The following is an 18,889-nucleotide window of genomic DNA, read 5'->3' on the forward strand; positions in this document are numbered from 1 at the left end:
GTGCTTCAATTGTTGTGAAATTTTTATGTTAGGCTATTCATGTGATGCTTGTGCTGTGGTAACAATTTTAGATTTATTGCTGCATGTATGACGGAACTATGGATTTTAATTGTTTAGTGCTTGTTAAATGGTATATAAATAATATACATGTGTAACAATTTCAGCTATAACTAATGTTAGTTAACTATTTTAATAGTAGTTTGTGAGCCATGTAATTAGTTATACATGTATGATCTTGCTAATTAATCAGTGGAGAACCTTTTTGCTTATGTGATGAAAATGGCTGCTTGTATAGTTTATGTTGTGGTGATAGTTACATGGTGATGATGTTTTCTGTAAATGTGGTGAATATAAAAGTTGTAGATAACTTTCTTATCTTTATTCTCCTAAAATTTCATAATTTTAGGCCAACCAGTTTGGGAGCAATAGATTTTACAAATACCCTGTTAGGTTTTATCTATGTTCTAGACAGTGCTGCAATGTTGTGTCTTTTTTACTAAGATAACTTAATGAGCTTTCCATAAAGTTAAGAATCATGTTTGTTGGATGTCTAGAACTTTAGATATACATTTCTAAAGTTCATGTCAGTTTTTTGTTCTTCCTTGTATAGTTCTGCTTCCTTGTGGTTTTTGCCTTGTTAACTAACGAATTAGCTATGGGCGATAATAAGAAAGTTGTAGGTAATTTCATTAGCTTTTTAGAAAGTCTAAGATCACCTTTGTTGGATGCTTGAAACTCCAGTTATGATTAAAATAAGTGCCTACTGTGCTGATGTCCAGATTCTAGATATATGTTTGAGTGATTGCTTTAACCTGATGTTATTTGGTGTGTTTGTTAGTATTAGTTCATGACACTACTAGAGTAAATTGATCTACCTGAGATGTCTAGTGAACATGTATCCTACTTTATTATATCTAACCTGCTAGTAATATTGTCGGTGTTTTGGACCGGGGGTCCTCAACCAACTAGTAAATTTGTACTGCGTGTTCCTGATCCCAGATGGTGATGCAAAGAGACACAAGGCTTATACTGGTTCAGGCAATCGGTGCCCTACATCCAGTCTGAGAGATCAATCTTATATTCCTTGCACCGAAGTGCTTGTAGCAGGGGATTACAAGCTGGGTGAGAGAGGGAGCTAGTCCTAGGTCTCGGTGTGGAGTGATGCGGGCTGCTTGAGATGTTTCTCTCAGGCAGCGGGGGAGTGAGCTTGTTACAGGGTGTTGTTTTGTGTGCGCATGTGTTCGTCCCCTAGAAATGGCCCAGGTCCTTTCCTTTTATAGTCGAAGGAGGGACAAGGGTAGTACGTGTGCTAACTATACGGCATCATGCGAACAGAGGCGGCATGTCCGAGCCCTGTAGCCCGTTCCTATGGCAGCGTGGTCGTCGGAGTGGTCCGTCCTTGAAGCGCTGGGGCAACGTGCTGGTCACATCTGATCTTGTGCGTCATGGGAGCTCCAGGGCTACCTCAAAGCGGGCGTGGCGGTCGACGTGCGGGTCGCTGTAGATTGTCAACGTGTGAAGCCAAGGCTCGGTTGGTGCTAAGGCCGAACCATGGTGGGGGGTCTCGGCAGACGTGAATCTTGAGATAGCCGAGGCCCTGACGTAGGGTACCAAGGCTCGGAGGGAGCGGTTGACCTTGTACGCTGATTCGGAGGCGATGATGACTCGGACCAGACTTCCCATGCTGCGTCATCTTTGGGGCGGTGGTTACGGGGCACAGTGCAGTTCAGGCGCTGATTGTGGGCACAGCGCCAGAACACAGTGGCCTGTAATCCCCGCTACGCCTTATCCTAGCCGGTATGGCGTTGATGCGACTCCTTGTCCCGTCAGCCACTCCGTGGTGTCGAGCTGTCGTCCGGCTGAGATTGCGGGAGTGGTTGGTGCATTAATGGGACGTGACACGCTGTCGGGAAGACTGGTCGAGGTGGGAGCGATGGGCTATTAACAAGCTGGCCTCGAGCGATATGGAGAATCGCTGTCTCATTCGAGGCTGTGCGCATGGGGCCTCGGGTGGGACGAAGATTGGGCTCCTTACCGAGACCTCCCGCGAGAGGCCTCACGCGAGGCGTAGATTCATCAGGGCGTCAAGACCTCCCGTGCGAGGCTTCAGGCGAGGTGGAGAGCCAGTGGGCTCGGACGGGGCCGGGGGTGAACCCACGGCTTACCCTCTAGCTTCATTGTTGATGGGGTTTAAGTGACTCTTTTGGTGTACGCTCGGGGTACCCCATTCTATGGTACCCAACACCGATAGTAGCCCCCAAGCCTTAGGGGGAGTGCGAGCACTCTTCCTGAGGGTTTGTCAAGACTTGGCTTGCAGCCGCTCCTGTTGGGATTGTGTTTTGCTTTTTGAGGTTTCGGTGGGTGCGCACGAGCGCACCCGCCGGGTGTAGTCCCCGAGGCCCTGGAGGAGTGGATTTACTCCTCTAGAGGCTTTTTCCATATTGAGTGAGAAGTTTTTATCGTATTTGCCGAGCCCACAAGTGCGAGTTTGGGTCATGGGGTTTTGGCAAGGCCATAGGAAGAGCCCCCGAGCCTCTGCATGGAGCAAGAGGGCGATCAGGGGTTCCCCTGACTTTTTGTGCGACCCTCATGCTTCCTTTTCGCTCGAAAGGAGGGGGGATATGCCAGGCTACCCTCGGTGGGTGCGAGCGATGACATGTCTGGTGAGCTGTTATCAGGTAAGTCCGAGTGGAGGCCCGCGCCCCATTCGCTAGGGGTTAGCTAGTGGTCCAGAGACGTACTCCAAGAGTACCAGAGGGTTTCTCTAGTGGGTGCCGAGGCCGTTCGCTGGGCCCTGGTGGCTCGGTGCCTCCCTACGGTGGGATCCCATTTGGAGACCTCCCTACCGGTCTTGGACACGACTTAGGATGTCCCGAGCTATCGTTCGCTTGGGTCTTGGCTATACGTGGGCTTGTCCATAGTCGTCCCTGACTCTATTGCCCTAGAGCGGCTGTCGAAACCCTAGGGGGCCCAGCCTTCGAACCCCTGGACCGTAACGGGCTCGATGCCCTTTATCGTGTTTGTAATGAAACTTCTAGCGTGGGCCTAGGTCGCTTGTCTTTGTCTTGGGCGCAGGAGGAGCCCCTGAGCCTCTGCACGGAGCAAGAGGGCGGTCAGGGGTCCCCTGACTTCTTTGTTCGACCCTCACACATTCTTTTTGTTCAGACAGAGGGGTTGTTTGCCGAGCCCATTTGGGTGCGAGCCTGGGTCGCTGGGTCTCGGCAAGGTTGTAGGAAGAGCCCCTAGCCTCTGCATGGAGCGAGAGGGCCGTCGGGAGTTCCCCTGGCTTTTTGTACGCCCCTCGCGCATGAGGGTTTGTTTGCTGAGTTCCCTCAGGTGTGAGCCTAGGTCGTAGGGTCTCGGCATATCTGCAGGAAGAACTCCCTAGCCTCTGCACAGAGCGAGAGGGCCGTCAGAAGTTCCCCTGACTTTTTAATTGACCCTTGCGCATCCTTTTCATTTGGAAGGAGGGGTTGTTTTGCCGAGCCCCCTCATGCACGAGCCTGGGTCACTTGGGTCTCGGCAAGGTTGTAGGAGGAGCCCCCTAGCCTCTGCACAGAGCAAGAGGCCCATCAGGGGTTCCCCTAGCTTTTTGTATGACCCTCGCGCTTCCTTTTTGTTCGGAAGGAGGGGTGGAATATGCCAAGCTACCCTCGATGGGCGCGAGTGGTGGCATTTCTGGTGAGCTGTTATCGGGTGAGTTCGAGTGGAGGCCCATGCCTCATTCTCTAGGGGTTGGCTAGTGGTCCATAGATGCACTCCAAGAGTACCAGAGGGTTTCTCTAGTGGGTGCCGAGGCCATTTGCTGGGCCTCGGTAGCTTGGTGCCTCCCTACGGTGGGATCCCATTCGGAGACCTCCCTGCCGGTCTCGAACACGACTTAGGGCATCCCAAGCATTTCGCTTGCTTGGGCCTCAGCCCCATGTGGGCTCGCCCGTGGTCATCCCTGACTCTATTGCCCTGGGGCGGTTGTCGAAACCCTTAGGGGCCCAGCCTTCGAACCCCTAGACCATAAATAGGCTCGGTACCCGGTTCCTTCACCTAAAAGGAATAGGGTGGGGGATGTCTCCCCCATCGGCTCGACAACGGATGGCGTGCCTTTTGAGGTGATTTTCTAGGGAGATGGAATGACACCCGCTGCTGCCATGGTTGGGCGCGATGTGGTGTCAGCGGATGGGACGTAACTGCTCCCACAATTAATGAGGAAAAGGTGGGCATGTGGGCGGTAAAATCGGATCAGGGTTAACCGCACCGGATCTGGGGGAAACTTCCCCGATTTCATTGCCTGTCCGTTTCACCTTTACCCTGCATAAATACGCAACGGGTCTCGCCCCTCCCCACCTTACCTTGCCAGTGTTAACTCTGCCCCCATTGAGCCATCGCTAGAGCAGCGGGCATTGGGAAGAAGAAGGGAGAAGGGTGAGCCAAGAGGGAGAGAGACAGAGAGGTAGACTCACCGCCGTGTTCGAACCCTCCACCACACTCATGGCTGGCGACATCGTTGTCATCGAGGTGGACCCTTGGGATCCATCTAACATCACCGTGGAGATGCTTTAGTCGCTCATCGACGGCAGACTCCTTCGTTCGGTGACTGACCCCAACAGGCCGGAGTGGATCGCTCTATCGGGTGAGCTAGAGCCGAGGCCTCACGACGGTTATGTCATGAACTTCGTCTCCTTTCATGAGCATGGCCTCAGTGTTCTGGCGGACCGATTCATGCGGGCACTCCCGCACTACTATGGCATGGAGCTCCACAACTTCAACCCCAATTCCATCGTGCAGGCGGCCATCTTCGTCGCTGTCTACGAGGGGTATTTGGGGATAGCTCCCCATTGGGAGTTGTGGCTCCATCTCTTCCGGGCGGGGCATACCACCAAGCCGATGGGCACGTCGGGCATGAGGAAGGCGGTGAGGGCTGGTAGCTGCACTCTCCAAGTGCGCCAGGATCGCCAGCACCTCTACATCCCGGCCCAGCTCGCGTCATCCAATCGATGATGGTACATGAGCTGGTTCTATCTCCGCAACGACGACGGCAGACTTCCACCCTACACTGGGTGGATTGTGGGGAGCTACCCGGAGAGGTGGAAGTACGGTGTCCCGAGGGAGGATTAGCCCAAGCTGTAGCCGCTTCTAGAGGGGCTAGAGAGGCTACAGGGCCATGGCCTTACTGTGGCCATGGTTGTGGCCACCTTCCACTGCCGGAGGGTGCTGCCGCTGATGGCTCGGCGGCAGCGCCTATTCGAGATGAGGCCGGGTGAGCCAAACAAGGGCATCCGGATGTCCTCCTCTGCCCTTTTTGATAAGGAAATTCTTCATGGGGTGGGAGAGACGGTGGAGGCAAAGCTGAGGGGCGGTAACCTGACCCCCATTGCGATGTGCCCATCACAGGGGTTCCTCTCGCTGGTAAGTCATGCGCTGCTGCAACCCCTGAGCCTCCTCCATTTCTCATTATTTCTCGTTCCCTTATGCGCATTCACCATTCCTGCAGGGGATGAGGGACGTGCGTGCCTCTCCGCCACCCGTCCTAGAGGTCACGAGGCAGTGGGCGATCAACCGGGCGCACACCGAGGCGTAGAAGAAGCGGAAGGATGCTAAGGCGGTGAAGTGCACGAAGCAGATCCTTGCGTGCGAGAAGCTAGATGAGCGTCATTGGCAGCAGAGGAAGGACGGCCTCCCATTGGAGGAGTCCCCATCACCGTCGCTATCGACAGATGCCTCAGACGGGGATGACGAGGGCAAGATGGGGCGAGGTCCCCTGGACCATCTCCCTGACGTAGGGGAGACAGTGCCTAGGGCATCGGCAAGCAGCCCGGCGCTCCCAGGGGGGAGGAGGAGCTGTCTCGGGGTCAGCAATTGCTCGCTTCGGGGCTGAGGCCGACATGCCCGAGGCGCGGGCATTGGGCAAGCGTGCCGTCAGCCCGGTGGGCTCGGTGGCAGTGGTGGAGCATGTGGCGGCGGAGGCGATGCAACTACCCCCGCAGAGGACCGAGGGGGCACCGGGGTCCATCGAGGACCAACCGGCACCGATGAACACGGAGGCCATGCCTCTACCGCCGCCACCGCCTTTGTAGACAAGGGTCGCCGTGCCGAAGCGGTTGCCGCCCCGCTCGAGGTAGGTGTATTTTTGGTGGAGCCACAATGCTTTCTGTTCGTTCTTTTATCTTATGCTGACCCTGTAAACGTTTTGTCCTTAGCCAGAAGCGACCTACGGAGGTGCCTACCTTGGCGCCCCTAAAAGCGCTCAATGTTAACCCTGGCTCCACCGCCCACTGGGTGGCGGAGGCGCAAGCCGCCCTACAACATGGTGCGACATCGGCGAGGGCTGACCCGAAGGAGCCGGCCACCCAAGGAGGGGCTGCCGAGGTGGCCCTAACATAGGCGGGGGAGGGAGCGCCTCCACCTCACGATGGCGAGGCCCATGGGTCAGATGCGGCCGAGGTTCCCTTGGCTACCGAGGCCACCGGGATCGAGTTCCCTGGGGTTTCACATGCCGAGGCGATGGAGGTCGCGGCGCCTAGGACCATTGAGGCCGCTGCGGCGGGCACCGGAGCCCCCGCGACCACCGAGGCCATGATGGTGGGGGCCAGAGCCCCTGGGACCACTAAGGCCACGATGGCGGAGGCTGGAGCCCTCAAGACCACCGAGGCTGACATGATCGCGGCGAGGCCGTTGGTCCAGGAAGTGGAGACGAAGGCGGCGGAGGCCTCGGTGGCACCCTTGGTTCAAGGCCTACCGTCATTGCGGGAGAGTGCCCGAGAGGTTGAGGTCCTTCCGATCTCCTCTGATGATACTTCCCGAGCGTAGGAGATGGCGGACACCAAGGTGGCCGGGGCCGTGGAATAGCTAGTTCTGACCCTGGGTGAGGGAAGCTCGGCCCTCGCGTGGGTACGACCTGAGCCCCGTGGGTGGAATCACCCGTGTGTCCTGTGGCAAAGCCGGGATGATCCTGAGGCGGAGCCTCTGTTTGCCCTCGAGGATGCGGCCAAGGGCGGTCGCTAGGACACATTCGAGCAGTACCGCCAGCTGGCGGAGCAGTCACTACGGACGGTGCTGTCTGTGGTGGCTAATGATCTGCCCAGAGTCGCCTAGGTTCGTGCTTTCTTTTCTCATATAGTGGTCTTTTTCTGAGTTTTCTTTGTAGGGATTAACCCCTATTATGTTTCCCCCAGGAGCTCAAGACCCGGTCCCTTGGGAAGTCGGTCTTTCTCTGCCAGGAGAGGGACGTCTAGGACTAGCTTCAGTGGCAGAAAGGCCTTCTTGCCAGCGCCAACAAGCTCCTGTCGGCGCGGAGCGTAGAGGTGGAGGAGCTCCACCTTCGTTGTGCCAATGTGAAGGTCGAGGTAGTCATGGCCCAGGAGCAGGTCGCCCCTCTGGCGGTGCAGGTCAAGGAGTTGGAGGAGGAGCTTACTCGCATGGCCGGTGAGCGGGATGCCTTCAAGTCCTGGGCTAGAGAGGCCATGGCCTTGGGCAAGGTCCTTGCTGGATAGCTAGGGGCGGAGCAAAGCATGCACCAGCTGACGAAAGGTGCCTTGGATGAGGCCCTTGCGATGGCCGAGGCCTCACGAACCGAGGCTGTGGTTTGGAGGGGAAAGGCCGAGGGTGAGTCCTATTCCCCTTGTTTTATTCACTTTTTCTTATGTTCGCTCCCTAACTCCCTGGTGTGACGCAGAGCTAGGGAGTGAAGCTTCCAGGGTGGCCGAGGCTTCTCGGGTCCAGGCCCAGCACCTGAAGGAGGAGGCTGTCGTTTCTTGGGCCAAAGCCCTACGCTGGAAGGAGAAAGCCGAGGCCTCCCGGGTTGAGGCCCGACGCTGGGAGCAGAAGGCCAAGGGTGAGTTCCATAGGTTTCCATCCTTATTTGGCTTGTTTTTCCTCTCGCTCAACCCCATTCCATTTCTTGTGGTGTAGAGTCAAAGGCGGAGGTCACCCGGGCAGCTGAGGCTTTCGTCGCGGTGCAGACGGTGCTCGAGACTGAGATTAGGGAGCACAATGCACTAAAGGGTGCCGCCCGTGCCGCCTACGAGGCCTTGGTGGTTGAGGGGGTTCAGTCAGGTAGCTCCCTTGGGAGCCGTCTGATTGCACTGAGCGGTCAAGTGCGTGAGCGGCTCTAAGGAGCGCTGCATACGGGCGTCAAGCGTGCACTGGCCGTCATCGCCTTGCACTATGTCGGTGTTGACCTCCAAGCCATCAGCGATGGCTACATCTTGCACGATGATGATGAGGAGGGCGACAAGGTGGTGACAAAGCTGTTGGAGGCGGTGGAAGGCCCTAGCATGGCGCTGGCAATGTTGTTTGAAGAGGAGGTGGTCCCTCCCCCACCGTCTACCGATGCCGAAGGTCCTAAGCCTTGACCTAGGCCCAAGCGACCATGTAAATAGAGTAGGAATTAACTTTGTATCATAACGCTTGTGACCATCGAGGCCTTTCTTTTAAAGTACTCGTGTTTCTTAATTGTTTGTCTTGTATTTCTGAGCCTCTGCCCTCTTGTTGTCTCTTATTAGATTTCTTTGCAAAAAAAACTTCCTTGGAGCCTAAGCCGTCCCCTGGGCGAAAGGTGGTGAGGGAGCGCCATAGCCCGGAGGCTTAGGCCATCTCGCAACTCTACCGACCTTCTGGCCCTAAGACGGGCTTTTGGTCCTTGGGTTTTTCGCAACCGATTCGTCAGAGCGTGCTAGAGGGTTTGGCGTATGAATTTTTTCGAAAGACGACTAAAAAATGGTGCGTGGGACTTAGGGGGAATCCCCCATCTAGCCCCCAAGGGAGGCTCGGTTCTGCGAAGGCAGAGCCGAGTCTCCCTTATAGTGTCATCATATTGCCGAGACCCACGATGGGCTCGGGGGGGTTTCTCAAAAAATTAGAACAACTAAAGAACGTTTTTCAATTGTATTCCGAGAAACAATATATACAATGCTTGGAAATTTAAGGGTAAAAACGACGTAGCTGTTCTATGTTCCAAGCGTTGGTAAAGATTTCGCCCTTCTCGTTGGCTAGCTTGTAGGTCGTGGGCTTCAGCACTTGGGCGACGATATACGGCCCTTCCCATGGTGGGGTCAGCTTGTGGCGGCCCTTGTTGCTCTGTGTCAGCCTCAACACCAGGTCACCCACCTTTAAGTCTCGGCTTTGGATGCGCTGGGCTTGAAAGCACCGTAGGGCTTGCTGGTATTTGGCCGAGTGCAGCAGCGTGACATCTCAGGCTTCCTCCAGTTGGTCGAGGGCGTCCTCGCGGGTGGTGCGGTTGCTTTGCTCGTTGTAGGCCTGTAGCCTCGGGGAACCATATTCCAAGTCAGTAGGGAGGATGGCCTCAGCTCCATAGACCAGGAAGAAGGGCATGAACCCCGTGGCTCGGCTTGGAGTGTTCCTCAGGCTCCAGATGACTGATGGGAGTTCGGCAAGCCATTTCTTGCCAAACTTCTTCAACCGGTTGTAAATTCTCGGCTTGAGGCCTTACAGGATCATGCCGTTGGCACGTTCTACTTGGCCGTTGGTCCTTGGGTGTCCTATGACTGACTAGGCCACACGAATATGGTGGTCGTCGTAGAACGTCAAGAATTTTTTGCTGGTGAACTATGTCCCATTGTCGGTGATGATGGTGTTAGGGACCCCAAACCTGTAGATGATGTCAGTGAAGAACAGCACTGCTTGCTCGAATTTGATTCGATTGATCGGACGAGCCTCGATCCATTTGGAGAACTTATCGATTGCTACTAGTAGATGGGTGTAGCCCCCGGGGGCCTTTTGTAGAGGCCCGACCATGTCGAGCCCCCATACGGCAAACGACCATGTAATGGGAATGGTTTGGAGGGCCTAGGCCGGGAGATGTGTCAGCCGTGCATAGTACTGGCATCCCTCGCAGGAGCGTACTAGCTTGGTGGCATCAGCAACCGCCATCGGACAGTAGAACCCTTGGCGGAAAGCGTTTCTGACAAGCGTCCGAGGCGCCGCATGGTGCCCGTAGGCCCCTGCGTGCAAGTCCCAAAGCAGGGCTCGGCTTGCCTCGGTGGTGATGCATCGTTGGAGGACACCGGAAGGACTTCGCCTGTACAATTCGCCATTACAGAGGATGTAAGTCTTGGCTCGCCGCGCAAGCCATCGGGCTTTGGTCATGTCACTAGGAAGCTTTTCTTGAACGAGCCAATCAAGGAAAGGGACTCGCCAGTCCATGTCCTAGTTGGTCTAGGAAGGCTCTACGTCGATTTCCATGACCTCGGGCTCGGCTGAAGGGGTCTCGGTGGCAAAGGGGGCGTCGAGCCCCATCACGGGTTCAACTGGTGGGCCCTCCTCTGCTACCAAGGCGTAGTCAATGGAAGGTTTGTGGAGGTCCCTGGCAAAGACGTTTGGGGGGACCAGAGCCCATGCCGAGGCCATCTTTGCTAGTTCGTCGGTGGCCTCATTGTACTTCCGCGCGATGTGGTTGAGTTCAAGACCGTCGAACTTGTCTTCTAGGCGGCGTACCAACTTGTAGTACGCCTCCATTTTGGGGTCGAGGCAGTTTGACTCCTTCATGACTTGATCGACGACGAGCTATGAGTCACCCCGGACGTCGAGATGCCGTACCTCAAGTTCGATGGTGACCTGCAAGCCATTGACGAGGGCCTCATACTTGGCCATGTTGTTGGAGGCGGCAAAGTGGAGCCGCACCATGTAGCGCATGTGTACTCTGAGGGGTGAGATGAAGAGCAGACCCGCGCCTGCCCCAGTCTTCGTTAGAGACCCATCGAAGTACATGATCTAGCATTCTGTCTGGACTCAAGCAGGTGGCAATTGGGTGTTGGTCCACTCAGCCACAAAATCGGCCAAGACCTGAGACTTAATCGCTTTCCAAGGTGCAAAAGTCAAGGCTTCCCCCATAAGCTCGACGGCCCACTTGGCTATCCTACCTGAGGCTTCCCGGTTATGGACTATCTCTCCCAAGGGGAAAGACGATACCACGATCACTGGGTGGGACTCAAAGTAGTGACGCAGCTTGCGCCGGGCCAGGACTACGGTGTGGACCACCTTCTGGATGTGGGGGTAGTGTGTTTTGGTCTCGGAGAGCACTTCGCTGATGAAGTAAACAGGTCATTGGATGGGTAGAGTATGCCCCTCTTCCTGCCTCTCTACTACTATGGCAGCGCTGACCACTTGGGTCGTTGCGGCGACGTAGAGTAAGAGGGCCTCATCCCTAGCCGGTGGTACCAGGATAGGAGGATTGGTGAGCAGTGCTTTGAGCCTATCGAGGGCTTCTTCGGCCTCGGGGGTCTAAGAAAAGCATTCAGATTTTCTCAAGAGTCGGTACAGAGGCAAGCCTTTTTTGCCGAGGCACGAGATGAAGCGGCTTAGGGCCGCAAGGCATCCCATGACCCTCTGCACTCCCTTGAGGTCTCAGATTGGTCCCATGCTGGTTATGGCTGATACCTTCTCTGGGTTAGCCTCGATGCCGCGTTCCGAGACTATAAACCCTAAGAGCATGCCTCGGGGAACCCCGAACATACACTTCTCAGGGTTGAGCTTGATGCCCTTTTCTCTGAGGCATTTGAAGGCTATCTCTAGGCCATCGACAAGATCCCCGGCCTTTCTAGACTTGACCACGATGTCATCCACATAGGCCTCGATAGTTCGCCCAATGTGCTCGCCAAAGACCTAGGTCATGCACCGCTGGTATGTGGCTCTCATGTTTCTAAGGCCAAAAGGCATAGTCACGTAGCAGTACATGCCGAATGGTGTGATAAAAGAAGTCGCGAGCTGGTCGGACTCTTTCATCTTGATTTGATGATAGCTAGAATACGCATCGAGGAAAGACAGGGTCTCACACCCCACAGTGGAGTCAACGATCTGATCGATTCGAGGTAATGGGAAGGCGACTTTTGGACAGGCTTTATTCAAATCGGTGTAGTCTACACACATCCTCCATTTCCCATTTTTCTTCTTGACTAACATAGGGTTAGCCAACCACTCTGGGTGGGATACTTCCTTAATGAACCCAGCCGCTAAGAGTTTCTACACCTCTTCGCTGATGGTCCTACACTTCTCCTCATCGAATCGGCGTAAGCATTGCTTCACCGGTCTGGAGCCGGCCCAGATGTCCAAGGCATGCTCGGCGACCTCCCTCGGTATGCCCAACATGTCTAAGGGACTCCATGCGAACATGTCGGGATTCGCGCGGAGAAAGTCGACGAGCACGGCTTCCTATTTGATGTCGAGGGTGGCGCTGATCCTTAGCGCCCGGTCGTCGGGGCAGGCTGGATCAACCAGGATGAGCTTGATGGCCTCTGCGGGCTCGAATGCTCCCACACGACGCTTGGAGTTAGGTGCCTTGCCACTGAGTCGGTCAAGGTTGGCAATGAGGGTCTTGGCCTCTACGAGAGCCTCGGCGTACTCGATGCACTCGACATCGTAGTCGTATGCATGTTCGTACGTTGACTCAATCATGATGACGCCGTTGGGACCTGACATCTTGAGCTTGAGGTAGGTGTAGTTGGGGACTACCATGAACTTGGCGTAATATAGCCGCCCAAGGATGGCGTGGTAGGTTCCCCTGAATCTGACCACCTCGAAGGTAAGGACCTCCTTGCGGTAGTTGGAGGGGGTGCCGAAGCAAACGGGGAGGTCGATGCGTCTAAGGGGTCATGTGCGTTTCCCTGGCACGATGCCATGGAAAGGTGCGGCGTCGCCCCAGAGCCTCGACCAGTCGATCTCTAGGAGCTCCAGGGTGCTGGCATAGAGGATGTTGAGGCCACTGCCTTCGTCCATCAACACCTTGGTGAGCCAGGTGTTGCCCACGATTGGGTCGACAACGAGCGGGTACTACCCGGGATTTGGGACATGGTTGGGGTGGTCCTCTCGATCAAAGGTGATCGCCTCCCGAGACCAGTCGAGGTATCGAGGAGTGGCCACCTTGACTGAGAAGACCTCTCGGCGTTCCCTCTTTCGCTGGTGCACCGTAAGGCACGCCGAGGGTCCGCTAAAGATCATGAAGGCGTTGTGCACCTCGGGGAACCCGTCGTCCTTGTCATCGTCTCGGTCGCCAGCGCCTTTCTGCTTGGCTTCATCGTCGGGGAGCCTGAGCCTAGCATAGTAACGCCGTAGCATGGAGCAATCCTCGAGGGCGTGCTTTACCAGGCCCTGGTGGTAAGGGCAGGGTTTCTTAAGCATGTCGTTGAAGGGCCTGGGGCCCCTGGGGTCTTGGGGATTCTTGCGTTCTGCGGCCGCGACCAGATCGGCTTCGAGGACGGCCTGCTTCCCCTGGCGACCCTTTTTCTTTCTTTTGGGGAGGTGGGGAAGCGAGGCCTCGGGGGCCTCGTCCCTTCGCTTCCCCTTGGCTTCCTTCTTGGGGAAGATGGCCCCAACAGCCTCCTTACCCAAGGCGAAGGTGGTGGCGATGTCAAGGAGTGCGGCAGCCGAGCGTGGCACGTTTCGGCCTAACTCTCAAACCAAGTCTCGGCAGGTGGTGCCAGAGAGGAAAGCTTGGACAATTTCTGAGTCGCCGACGCTGGGCAACTCGATGCACTGTTTAGAGAAGCGGCGACGTTTGGTTTCTAGCGATAGCTCTTAAGGTCCCAGGAGTTTTCAGGGCGCACGTATGTGCCCTGGAAATTCCCGACGAAGATCCCAACCAAGTCGCACCAGTCGTGGATCTATGAGGGAGGGAGGTGCTCGAGCCAGGCTTGCGCTGAGTCTGACAAGAGTAAGGGGAGGTTGCGGATGATGAGTAGGTCATCATCTGCGCCACCTAGCTGACAAGCCAGACGGTAATCGGCAAGCCAGAGTTCGGGATTGGTCTCGCCGCTATACTTCATGAGGTTGGCTGGTTGTCGAAACTGGGCTAGAAACTGAGCACTGCGGATGGCCCTGCTAAAGACCCGAGGACCAGGAGAAGGACTGTGATCCTCCTCACTGTCATAATGGCCACCTCGGTGTGGATGGTAGCCCCGGGCGGGCCCTTCATTGTTGTGGCGTCGTCGCCTGCTGACCACCTCATGGTCTGCCTGCACCTCGCATTGGTTGCCGAGGCGGTCGAGCCGCAAGGGGACCCCATGGGCTATTAGCGCCCAAGCGGGCTCAGGACGAACCGAGGCCTTCCTATCCTGCCGATGCGGTGTCAAGGGGAGATCCGAGGTGGCTCCACGCCGCTAGGAGGCGGAGCTCTCGGCCTACTGCACCGCGGCGGTCTCGAGGAGATCCTGGAGCTCGCCGTGAACCCGTCGCCCTTCCATGGTAGAGGGCTCGAGCATCGCGTGCACTAACATCGCTGCAGCCACGACATTCTAGCTAGCACGATTGAAGATTGGGGGACGATCGTCCCCTTCATCGTTGTTGATGCGGTGGTGCACATTGTGGGCCCACCGCCGGGCTCCTCCGCCATCACTGCGGCCCTGCTGCTCCAGCTCAAGAGTGTTTCGGAGCTGTTGTAGAAGGAGTCGATCTTGCTCGACCTTGGCCTGAAGCTCACGGAGCTACTCCAGGTCCGGGCGTCAAAATTGTTCGAGGGCAAGGTTCTCATTCCATGCTGCCGGTGGGACAACGCGTGAGGGCATGACATCACCTGTTCCCTGATGAAGCAGAGTACGGTTGCCCACCCCCTCGTCCTCATCGCCCGTGCTTGGCATCCCAAGTCCGATGTAGAAGCACTCACGAGTGGGATCGTGAGTACCTTCATCATCAGAATTGGAGTAGCCAAAGCAATAGTCACTCGCGGCCAAGAAGCGGTGCATGGTTTCACGGTCATGGAGGTTAGAGAAATCTGCTCTGGCCCATGCCTCGTCCTCCTCTAAGGAGTCAGCGTGGGTGTGGGTCGACGCGGTGGTGTCAAAGTCGAGAGCGAAGCGCTGGCGGCGTCTTGAGGGATCCACGTGAATGGAAGTGTAGGCGTCAGCATAAGAGGCGGTAGCATTTCTCAACCCAAAGGGGTATGGGGATGGTGCCGTCGTCGAGCTCTGCTCCACCGGAGTTGGCTCCTCAGGGAGTGGTGGAGCGGAGCTTGATGATGGGGCGTCGCCGGGTGCCACCGGTGTTTTTTCCTTGTCTAGGCTTAGGCTAGACAGGTCCCCAACTAAGGACCTTGCACCAACAGCTGGTCGTAGGATACCGGCGGAGAGCGGTGAGTCGCCTTGGGTTCGCGTAGCGTCGGGGTGATCTTGCTCGCGTCATGCCTGGTGAGCGCGGCGAGAGCAGCCACCCGGGCGCTGCCTGCGCCTAGGGTGCCAGTGCGTGACATCGTCGTTGGTCGGTGGTGCTCGGGGTGTGAGGAGTACCATGTCGTACTCATGCCCTAGAGACATGAACTCTAGGCTCCCAAACTAGATCACCGTGTCGAGACGCAGCGGTCGTGCGGGGTCTGCCATCCGGAACTTGTTGGGATGATGAAACTGACACACAGAGGCCCCTACCTGGCACGCCAACTGTCGGTGTTTTGGACCGGGGGTCCTCAACCAACTAGTAAATTTGTACTGCGTGTTCCCGATCCCGGATGGTGATGCAAAGAGAGACAAGGCTTATACTGGTTCAGGCTGAGAGATCGATCTTATATTCCTTGCACCGAAGTGCTTGTTGTAGGGGATTACAAGCTGGGTGAGAGAGGGAGCTAGTCCTAGGTCTCAGCGTGGAGTGATGCGGGCTGCTTGAGACATTGCTCTCAGGCAGCGGGGGAATGTGCGTGTTACAGGGTGTTGTTTTGTGTGCGCATGTGTTCATCCCCTAGAAATGGCCTAGGTCCTTTCCTTTTATAGTCAAAGGAGGGACAAGGATAGTATGTGTGCTAACTATACGGCATCGTGCGAACGGAGGCGACGTGTCCAAGCCCTATAGCCCATTCCTATGGTGGCGTGGTCATCGGAGTGGTCCGTCCTTGAAGCACTGGGGCGACGTGCTGGTCACATCTGATCCTGTGCGTCATGGGAGCTCCAGGGCTACCTCGAAGCGAGCGCAGCGATCGACGTGCGGGTCGCTGTAGATTGTCGACGCGTGAAGCCGTGGCTCGGTTGGTGCCGAGGCCAAACCGTGGTGGGGGGTCTTGGCAGACGTGAATCTCGAGATACCCGAGGCCCTGATGTAGGGTGCCGAGGCTCGAAGGGAGCGGTCGACCTTGTACGCTGATTCAGAGGCGATGATGACTCGGACCAGACTTCCCATGCTGCGTTGTCTTCGGGGCGGGGGTTACGGGGCACAGTGTAGTTCAGGCACTGATCGTGGGCACAGCGCTAGAACATAGTGGCCGGTAATCCCCGCTGTGCCTTATCCCAGCCGGTATGGCGTTGATGCGACTCCTTGTCCTGTCGGCCACTCCGTGGTGTCGAGCCGTCGTCCGACTGAGATTGCGGGAGTGGTTGGTGCATTAATGGGATGTGACACGCTGTTGGGAAGACTGGTCAAGGCAGGAGCGACGGGCTATTAACAAGCCGGCCTCGAGCGATACGGAGAATCACTGTCTCGTTCGAGGCTGTGTGCGCGGGGCCTCGGGCGGGATGGAGATTGGGCTCCTTGCCGAGACCTCCCGCGAGAGGCCTCGCGCGAGGCGGAGATTCGTCAGGGCGTCGAGACCTCCCGTATGAGGCTTCAGGCGAGGCGGAGAGCCGGTGGGCTCGGACGGGGCCGGGGGTGAACCCATGGCTTACCCTCTGGCTTCGTTGTTGATGGGGTTTAAGTGACTCTTTTGGTGTACGCTCGGGGTACCCCGTTCTATGGTACCCGACACCGACAAATATGATGCTAAGCTTAATTAACCTTTGACTGATGAATGCTTGTAATAGCTGAACGAAAGTTAACCCACACATGATGTGCTTGCTATATTTCTATAATAGATTATGTGATGTTTAGTTAAACAACTCTAGGTGTTTATGCCTTCTTGTGTAACCTTGTGCTTGTCTTAAATGCTTTTATGCAATGCATCTCATGTTGCCATTCTTTGCATTCATACATCTGCATTGTGCATCTCATCTAGGTACGCTATATGTACCACGTGAAGGATGGTAGGATGTGATGTTGGAGCCAAATCCAAAGATGGTGTTGGTGGATGGATCCAGAAGATGGAAGGACCCTAGGAGTACATGCCAAACAGGAGATGCTGGCCAAGCGAGTGTCATTTAACAAACACTGACCTAGGAGGTGTTTGGATCCAGTGACTAAAGTTTAAGAGGTATCACATGTGGTGTTCGAATACTAATAAAAAAATAAATTACAGAATCCGCCAGTAATCCACGAGACGAATTTATTAAGCCTAATTAATCCGTCATTAGCACATATTTACTGTAGCACCACATTGTCAAATCATGGACTAATTAGGCTTAAAAATTCATCTCGCAAAACAGTCTCAATTTGTGAATTTAGTTTCATAATTAGTTTATATTTATTACTCCATGCTTGTGTCCAAACATTCGATGGGACAGCGACTAAAGTTTAGGAGGTGAATCCAAACACCCCCTAGTCTTGGATGCCAGGCAAGCCCTAGAACATTCTAAGTCTCCCACCCTCTCTTTTATAAATGCACTCGAGTTATACTTTTGTGTTGTGCATTAGGTTGATAGGAGTTGGATGAAACCGTTGCTGCATACCTTGACCTACCTTGTCCACAATATATATATATATATACTTACACCCTTACTAGTATGAGTAGGTCGATCAATGCTTAGCTATGCTTAGACCGGTAGAAGTCGGGTGATTTTCTGTCACCTGCGAGATATACGTAGATACTTGATCACAGTTGGCTATATTTGCTATCGTGGAAAATAATCATGTGGTGATATATAAATGAAGACCAGGCGGGATCTTATATGTTGATGGTGATAGGTTAACTTATGTTGATCCTATCTGTGTTGATTAAGGACCGTACCGTTGTTGGACCTTGCTCGAGATTGAATACCGCCTTTCACTTAGCTGGCTGGATAAGTTGTTTCGACCGTGAAGCCGAATAGCTCAATTCGGGTTGAGAGTTGTTACGTATGGCGTGCACACTGGAGGGGAGGATGTATGTGCGGGGACACAGACGGACCTTGGGCAGACCGTTGTTTGAACATCCTGACTTCCAGTTGGTCCCTAAGTGTGCGACTCAGATCAAACCCACAATTGTTCCCGAATTATATCAAAGGTGATCTAAGGCTGCCTTCACGCGGTATGTCTAGGTTTGTGTTATGGATTTCTGCCCAGTTGGTTGTAATTAATTCGAATCATCGTCTCTCTCGGACAGTGAGAAACTTGGTCACTGTCCAACATTCGTAGTAATAGTTGATGGAACATGATGGTTATGCTGATTATATGATAAACTGGATATGGTTACTATTGTGATGCTTATTAATCCAGTGATTGATATAGAACAGGTGCAAACTTATCCTTAAATAGCTTCACTAAACTTGATGCTAAAATATTGACTAAAATATTAAAAGTAAGGACTTATGCTAGTAATGCTCTTTTGTAAAGTTATGCTATCCAACCAGCTCCACCAGATAAGCCTTGTATATCTTTGAGAGTCTTTTTATTTCTCTCATGTCGGATAAGTCTAGCTGAGTAAAATTCGAGTACTCAGAGTTTTATCTCACCCTGTTGCAGGTGAAGGTCTCGTCCTGCTAAAAGTGATAGCTATGTGCCGGTGACCTCGACGACTCTATATTTATTTCTTATCTATATGCTTTTGTTTGAGGATGTCAATTAAGCTAGCAATGTAATTTAACTTATGTTATTATAATCATTTCAAAGCTATGTTATTTTCTCTAATCGGATTTAAACTCAGTTTGTATTAATTATTTATGAACAGAATTGTAATATTATTTCCGCTGCAAACTCTGTGTATGTGATGTGTATTTGTTTAACCTAGTACGGTCTTGGTTGTGATGTAGATTTACCGAGGTCCTTCGTGATACTCGACGGAATACCGGGTTTATATAATTAAAAGTGTGTGTGACAATGTGTTAGCGAGACAGTCGTA

Source organism: Miscanthus floridulus, chromosome 6 (assembly GCF_019320115.1).
Source record: "Miscanthus floridulus cultivar M001 chromosome 6, ASM1932011v1, whole genome shotgun sequence".
NCBI classification, from domain to species: Eukaryota; Viridiplantae; Streptophyta; class Magnoliopsida; order Poales; family Poaceae; genus Miscanthus; species Miscanthus floridulus.